This window comes from Theropithecus gelada, chromosome 16 (genome assembly GCF_003255815.1).
Source record: "Theropithecus gelada isolate Dixy chromosome 16, Tgel_1.0, whole genome shotgun sequence".
In the NCBI taxonomy this organism is placed as follows: Eukaryota; Metazoa; Chordata; class Mammalia; order Primates; family Cercopithecidae; genus Theropithecus; species Theropithecus gelada.
The window spans coordinates 64,175,718-64,184,095 of record NC_037684.1 but is presented as its reverse complement, the minus strand read 5'-3'; the positions used below and the strand labels follow the sequence as shown (position 1 = coordinate 64,184,095).

General features: G+C 44.3%; 1 protein-coding gene across 1 annotated transcript in view; it reads left to right on the top strand.

Moving 5' to 3' along the window:
* The window catches only part of NAA38 (N(alpha)-acetyltransferase 38, NatC auxiliary subunit), a 32,638-nt gene that overhangs the window by 769 nt on the left and 23,491 nt on the right, over positions 1-8,378 (top strand). The window contains exon 2 of the mRNA XM_025360996.1: positions 1,450-1,550. The gene's annotated coding sequence lies outside the window, so the exon portion shown is untranslated. The remainder of the gene's footprint in view (positions 1-1,449; positions 1,551-8,378) is intronic.

Sequence of the window (8,378 nt, the reverse complement as noted above, 5' to 3'; positions counted from 1 at the left end):
CTCTGGCCCCCCCACCACCCCCCCACCCACCGCCCGCCCGCCTCCCCCACCGCTACCACCACCACCTCCTCCTCCTCCTCCTCCTCCTCCTCCTCCTCCTCGGCGGCGGCGTCCTCCTCCTCCTCACCGCCTCCCCCAGCCCCCCAAACCCCCGGGCCACCCCCCTCCGAAACCCCCACCCTCGGGGCCGCCGTCTGAGGAGGGGGGCCAAACCACCCCCAAAAATTGTCTTGGAAAAAATTGAGGAAAGACTTTTTTTCCTTCTCTCTTTCCTCCCAAAAGAACAAGAAAGGGGGATTTAAAATATATATATATATATATATGTATATATATAAAAGTTTTCGACTTCTCTCTGCCCCCCTCTCCGTTGCTTTAAATATATTTAAATTCTGAGGGGGGCGCTCAGAAATATTTCTCAGAGCTGAGGCACTAAGATGGCCGCCTTGAAATTATTTTTAAAACAACCCCCCCTCCAGCACCGCCACCCCCTCCATAAAGAAAGGGAGAGGGGGGAAAATCCCCTTTTCAAACAAAATGGCTGGCTTAATATTTCATTTTTCACCCCCCCATTCTCCTCCCTGTTACACCCCCATCTCCAAGCCTCTACCCAGAAACCCACAAATTTCTCCTTTTTCATAACTGATTAGTGCACAGATTAATAGAGATATTTTCCTTGTGTACTGAAGTGTGTGTGTGTGTGTGTGTGTGTGTTGGGGGGGCATGAAGGATTTCTGCATAAAACAAAAATGGCTGCTGTGACTAACTCCCCCCTTATAAAAAATATTTGAGGGGGGGCATTAATCAGTACTCATGCTCAGTCTGACATCAGCATAAATTGTTAAAGGTTAACTAGTTAGATACTAGTCCAACTAGATTTAATTTTTTTTTATTTTCTTTACTAGTCTCTTCCTCCCCACCTCCCTTCTCTAAAGAAAAGCTTTTTTTTTTTGAATACTTCAGAAGGGAGTGGTTTGATGTGAAGGTTTTTTTCCCCTTCAGGCATTGAAAAGGAAAAAGATGAAATATATGTTTATATATAACTCTGTTTCTACATACCTCATTGAAGTCACAACGCATTTAATTGTGTACATATCTTTTAAATGAGAAGCGGGACTGGATTTTTTTCTTCTTTCTTTAAAAAAAGTGATAGAAATCCTGGTGACTTTTGGGGGAGAGATATGAATAGATACGATGATTGAGTTTTTTTCAAAGGAGTCCATGTTTGATTCTCCCCTTTACCCAGCCTTTTCAGTGATTTATAATTGTTGTAAATTTTATCTTTACTCTTTTACCCCTTTCCCTCGCTTTCCCCTCCTCCAATTGCTAGAATGTAAAATTCAACTGACTTGAGAGATTAATTTGGGGGTAAATAGAACAAATTTTTAGGATAAAGATGAAAGAATCAAATCTGAAGATCATGAAATTATGTTCTTTTTTCTTCCGTTTCAGTATATTTGCCTTCCCTCCATGATCTCCAACACTATCCGATAAAGTAGAAGCAACTGAGGTACCGTGAAAGAGAAAGGAGCTGGAACTGAGAAAAAGCAGAGGTAGGGCTTATACCCAGGCGTTTTCATCTAACTTTCTAACCTGTGATTTCCAACTGTACCCCAGTGTTTATGGTAAAGTGGTACCAGGAATTGGACAGTTGGAAAGGAGTCCCAAAGTAGCTTTCTCATACAGATTTGCTCAGAGAGGTCTAGACAGAAAATGATCCTTGCCAAATGGAGCAAAGGAAGGAGGGCAAATAGCTCAGTTCTACCCTCTTACATTGTTGTTGACCCTTTCTTACTCTAGCTTCCTCCCGTTCCTTTGATCTCCCTTTGCCCCTTCCCTTGCTTCCCATTCCATGCCTGTGGAATCATTTCTCTCTGGGCTATTCCTCTACCTCTCCAGTGTAACTGCTGGCCACCCATCTTCTGCGGTGCTCAAGAGCACCCTGAGAGGGAGGGGTAGGTGGGCAGCAACCAGAAAGTATTAGTGACTGGGAAGATGACGCACATTTTTGTTTATGAAGCTAAAATGTTCTTTATTAATGTTCCACTCCCCACACTAATGCACTTTATTGGGTGTTGGTTTCCATCTCTTTTTTTCAACCTGGCCTTTGGAATTCTCTTGCTTCGGTTCCCACATCATTTTCTGTACTAAGTCTAACTCCTCCTCCTCTTCTAGTTTTCCAGTCGATTTTGCTCTCCTGTCTTCTTTCTCTGTCCCTCTTTACTAGTTCATCTGGTTATCTCCCTCTTTCTATATGTGGGCTTATCTCTATTTATGTCTTTGTTTTTAACTGAGACTATCCTTCTCATCCCTCGGACCCTCAGGCTCTGTCACCTCTAAGTGACTTTCCGTCTCTGTCTTCTTTCTGCTTGCTTCTGTCTTCCAGTCTCTGACTGTGTGTGGCTCTTCCTCATGTGTGCCTGACTCCCCCTCTTTCTGGCCCCTTCTGTGTGTGTCTGTGGGTCGTACTGTGTATGGGAAAAGCATCTCCACGTGAATGTGGGCCACGCTGCGCATCATGTGCGCTGCAGCCTCTCTGCCTCTGTGCCCTCTCTCTATACTGAGAGTCTCTGCCTGCCACATGTGCCATCATCTGCAGGTGCGGGTGGCTCAAGGTGGCTGTGTGCATCCCTATACAAACATTCATCATTCTCTCTCTCGAGTGTGCTTTGCATGTGGATTTGCTAATTTGCCTTATTCTCCCTCTCCTTGTCCATCCTCCCTTTTGCCTGTCTGTATCTCTTCCCTGTTCTTTCTCTCTCTCTCTCTCTCTCTCTCTCTCTCTCTCTCTCTCTACTGACCTCTTGATTTTTCTTCTTCTCTCCTTGTTTCTGCCTCTTTACCTGCTTGCTCCTGTTATGGTTCTGCCTGCCTGCCTGTCTGCTCCTCCCTGACTGGCTGGCAGCCTCTTTTTCCTCTCTGGTTGTCTGTCTGCTTCTCTGGCTGTTTGCCCACCACTCTCTCTCTAGCCATCTGTCTCCCCGCCTGCCTGTCTCTATCACTTTTTTAGCCTGCATCTCTCGGTTTGTCTACCTTCCAGGCCCTGCCACGGCTCCCCATCTTGGTTTGCCTCTTCTCTTGCCCTTCTGCTTGTTCCTTTTCTTATTTGTGCCTGTTAAGTTCCTCCTTTTCCCTTGCCTCCCTTTAGATCTCTCTTGCCTGTCTACCCTATTTGCTGCTATCCCACCGTTTCAGGCTTTTCTCTTTAGTCTTCGTACTTACTAGCATTTTCTTCCTTTGCTTCTTTTCTGCCAACATCCATCAATGAGGATAGTCTCTCTCCCCTAAACCTCTCAGTAACTCCTTTGCCTCAAAGTCTTATCTAACTTCTTGCCACATCCCGTACCCTGCCTTCTCTCATGTTTGCCTTTATTTCAGTTATCTCTTTTTCTGTCTTTCTGGTTCCTCACACAGTCTGCCTGCCTCAGTCTTTTTGCCATTTTCCCAGTCTCTCGCTGCCTTCCTGCCTTTTTGCTGTCTGCTTGGCAGGCTCTTGCTGTCCACATCTCTTCTTGCTTTTCTCTCTTCTTTTGTTTCTTTTTTCCCAGTTAACTTCTAAATAGGTAGTACATACTTACGGTACAACATTTTAAAAGTACAGAAAGTGTACTGTGAAAAGTAAGCCTCTCTCCCATCCTTCTCCCATAGTCTCCGAGTTCCTCTCCCCAGCAGCAGCCACTGTTTGACATTTCCTGGATACTGCTCCAGAGAAGAGTCTACACACACACAAGTCTTTTTGCTTGCTTGCTTTTGCTTGTGTTTTGCTGTACTCCTCCCTACTTTTCTTCCAGTTTTTCTGGATGCTCCTTCCTCTGTCAGTCTGTCAGTACTCCTAACTAACTTGGCTGGGCTTGCCATCTCTGGTCTTTTGGATTCTGCCAAGTGCTACCCAAAGCACTTGTCTTTTGGATTGACTAGTTGCTGGTTGCATGCGTTCACTACCAGTACCTGAGGAGTGCTCAGGAAGGCTTTACTCTCTCCAAATGTAGTCTGCTCTGCATGGTAAGTGGTCTGATGACAGCAAGACAGCTTTGTTGGTCCCTTCATCACTGAAATATGTATTGGAGAAGGCATGAAAGCACCGGTAGTACTAAAAAGTACCATATACGTATAGGCACAGTTAATAAGTAACAGTAAGCTGAGCTTACATGCACACAGAGTAGAGAGAGGACTGCCCTGCTTTTCTCACTTAGTCTGTATGAATTATGTAAGGTCATGTGAATCTAAGATCCTTTAGGTTGTTGACCTAGGCCTAAGAAGTTTGTCTTCCTCCTAGTCTAAAAAGCTTTCTCCTGATTAAAACTTTTTTCCTTTTTCATCCAGCCTTCTGGCTCCACTCACGTGCCACCTTAGAGACATTTTATAACTCTTTGAAGGAGACAAAGACACAGCCTCTAACCAGGTCTCGTTGAAAAAGATGATAATAAAACTTGTACACACAATGCACTGTTCTTTCATTTCTGCTTTTTTACTGCCTGTTTTCCTGAGTTTAACTGTTTCAGCCTCTATCTTTGTGTCTCTCCACTCTTTCCCTCTTTCCCTCTCTTACTTCTCTTTTCTTGGTTCTTTCTTCTTATCTGTCTGTCTTGGTCTCTATTCTAGCCTCTTTTTCTGATTGGCCCTCTCCCCTCTCTTCTGTCTGATTGGCCTGTATCCTTCCATCACCCCATCTGTCTGCTGGATTCTCCCTGTCTGCCTGCAATAATGTATGTGATAGCACTTTATAAATTATGAAGCACTATGTTGTATAAAACACCATTATCACTTTGTCTTCCTTCTTACCTTATTTTTTCTTCCTTTATCTGTCTTCCCTTCTCTCTCTCTCTGTTTGCCTGTCTGCATCCCTTTTGGTGATTTTGACTGCCTTCTCTGTCAGTCTCCATTCCCTCCCTGCCAGCCTATTTTTCTGCCATCCCTCTTCTCTGTCTGCTCAGTTCTTGTGTCTCTCCTGTGTTTCCAGGTTTCTCTATATTTCTTTTGCCTGTCTAGTCTCTCTGTCCTTAGGCCTTTTATCTGTGCCTGTGTGTCTCACTGTCTCTAGCTGCTTGTCTCCCTGCCTGTCACTTTCATTGTGGGGCATCAGTCTCTGCCTCCTTCTGTCTTTTGGTACGTCAAAAAATAAAAATTAAATAAAAAATTTAAATTCCTTATGATTAATTGCTAGAGGAGAATATTTTTTGGTTTTAATGAGAAGACTGTTAAGGTGAGAACAAAGAACTCAAATATTCAGCTGTGAAATGCAAATGAAGAAAAATTTTTAAGTGACTCTCAAGCCAAGAATAGGATTATTTATTTAACGTAAAAGCAAGAAACATATCTAAAGCACTAGTTTCTAACCTTTTAGGATCGGAGAGAGTTAGAAACTTTCCCCAGGGAAAAAAAAACACACACACACACACAAAATGTCACATATGTTTTCATGGTGTTACAAATACCCTGAAGTCTTGGACCCCAGGTTAAAACTTTGATGTAGGGAGCCAGTGGTAATCCGTAATAGAGCACAGACAGGCACTCATACAACAAGCAGATGAAAAGACTGAGAAAAACACTTGCAATCTATGATTTTCTACCCAAGGAGATGTTAAAGAGATTCCTAATTGTCTTTTGAAATATATAGGTTAGTGATAATAATGAAAGGCATGTAAATACTCAGGATAGTCTAGACCTAATCATAGTATTTTAGAGATGGAAGGTCTTGTAAATCAGTGGTTCTCAAATGGCTAAGAAAGGTTGCCACATGTCCTTTCCTGGAGAAGTCTGTCCTTTATTCTGAGAGGATATATTTCTGATATATATTTTTATATAGAATAAATATAGTATATAGTATATTTATACAGAATAATATATGTATATATGCTTGTATTTATGTTACAAATTATAATGTTACATATTATTAAATACATATACATATTTATAATGTTAAAAACTTCCTTTCTAAAGCGGAGATAGATCTGCATGGCAGAATGTGAGTTGATTTTAGTGGGGAGCGGGGAGAAAAAGAATGACTGTACAATCTGAAAATTTTCAACATGTACTTCTTTTATAATTATAAAACATTTTAAATAATTTTAAATATCTTTTTATGAGACGTAGTTTCGCCCTTGTTGCCCGGACTGGAGTGCAATGGCACAATCTCGGCTCACTGCAACCTGCACCTCCTGGGTGCCAGCCATTCTCCTGCCTCAGCCTCCCAAGTAGCTGGGATTACAGGCACCTGCCACCACGCCCGGCTAATTTTTTGGAATTTTAGCAGAGGCAGGGTTTTACCATGTTGGCCAGGCTGGTCTCCAGCTCCTGATCTCAAGTGATCCACCTGCCTCGGCCTCCTGCAGTGCTGGGATTATGAGCTTTGTTGTTTTTTTTTTTTTTTTTTTTTTGAGACGGAGTCTCGCTCTGCCACCCAGGCTGGAGTGCAGTGGCTGGATCTCAGCTCACTGCAAGCTCCGCCTCCCGGGTTCACGCCATTCTCCCGCCTCAGCCTCCCGAGTAGCTGGGACCACAGGCGCCCGCCACGCCGCCCGGCTAATTTTTTTTTTGTATTTTTTAGTAGAGACGGGGTTTCACCGTGTTAGCCAGCATGGTCTCGCTCTCCTGACCTCGTGATCCGCCCGTCTCGGCCTCCCAAAGTGCTGGGATTACAGGCTTGAGCCACCGCGCCCGGCCGAGCTTTGTTGTTCTTAATGTCCTTACTCAGCACAATGAAAAGTCAGCAACCCCATGTTGATTACTAACTTCTTTTTTTTTTTTTTACATTTTATTGATCATTAAAATCTAAAAGTCTAGGATCTACTGCTTTAATCTAACCTGTTCTTGATTTCATCAAGGAGGAAACTTCAGTCCTTCATATATCGCAATCATGATTTGCCATATTAATATATCAGCTATACCATTATATGCATACTATTTTTCTTTAAATCACTCACCTTTCTTTAACTTAAATGAGTGTTCTTTAAAAGTTAAATTTTGGGCCGGGCGCGGTGGCTCAAGCCTGTAATCCCAGCACTTTGGGAGGCCGAGACGGGCGGATCATGAGGTCAGGAGATCGAGACCATCCTGGCTAACACGGTGAAACCCCGTCTCTACTAAAAATACAAGAAAATTAGCCGGGCGAGGTGGCGGGCGCCTGTAGTCCCAGCTACTCTGGAGGCTGAGGCAGGAGAATGGCGTGAACCCAGAGGGGCGGAGCTTGCAGTGAGCCGAGATCGCGCTACTGCACTCCAGCCTGGGGCACAGAGCAAGACTCCGTCTCAAAAAAAAAAAAAAAAAAAGTTAAATTTTGGCCGGGCACAGTGGCTCAAACGCCTGTAATCCCAGCACTTTGGGAAGCCAAAGCGGGCGGATCACGAGGTCGGGAGATCGAGACTATCCTGGCTAACACGGTGAAACCCGTCTCAACTAAAAAATACAAAAAAAAAAATTAGCCAGGTGTGGTGGCAGGTGCCTGTAATCCCAGCTACTCAGGAGGGTGAGGCAGGAGAATGGCGTGCACCTGGGAGGCGGAGCTTGCAGTGAGCCCAGATCGCGCCACTGTACTCCAGCCTGGGCGAAAGAGCGAGACTCCCTCTCAAAAAAAAAAAAGTAAATTTTTTATATTACTAGAAATAATATCCATAAATCTTTCATTTGATACTGTCATTATGTTTTTCTTTCTATTTTTTTTTTTTTTTTTTTGAGACGGGGTCTTGCTCTGTCACCCAGGCTGGAGTGCAGTGGCCGGATCTCAGCTCACTGCAAGCTCCGCCTCCTGGGTTCACGCCATTCTCCTGCCTCAGCCTCCCGAGTAGCTGGGACTACAGGCGCCCGCCACTTCGCCCGGCTAGTTTTTTGTATTTTTTAGTAGAGACGGGGTTTCACCGGGTTAGCCAGGATGGTCTCGATCTCCTGACCTTGTGATCCGCCCGTCTCGGCCTCCCAAAGTGCTGGGATTACAGGCTTGAGCCACCGCGCCCGGCCTTTTCTTTCTAATTTAAAATGCGATAATTATTAAAATAAAAATCAATAAAAGTAAAAGCATCTTGCATGCTACTAATATAGGTACATATTTTAGAAAATATCACTTTGCCGGGCGCGGTGGCTCAAGCCTGTAATCCCAGCACTTTGGGAGGCCGAGGCGGGTGGATCACGAGGTCAGGAGATCGAGACTATCCTGGCTAACATGGTGAAACCCCGTCTCTACTAAAAATACAAAAAACTAGCCGGGCGTGGTGGCGGGCGCCTGTAGTCTCAGCTACTCAGGAGGCTGAGGCGGGAGAATGGCGTGAACCTGGGAGGCGGAGCTTGCAGTGAACTGAGATCACGCCACTGCACTCCAGCCTGGGAGCACAGCGACACTCCGTCTCAAAAAAAAAAAAAAAAAAAAAAAAAAAAAAAAAAAAAATTAA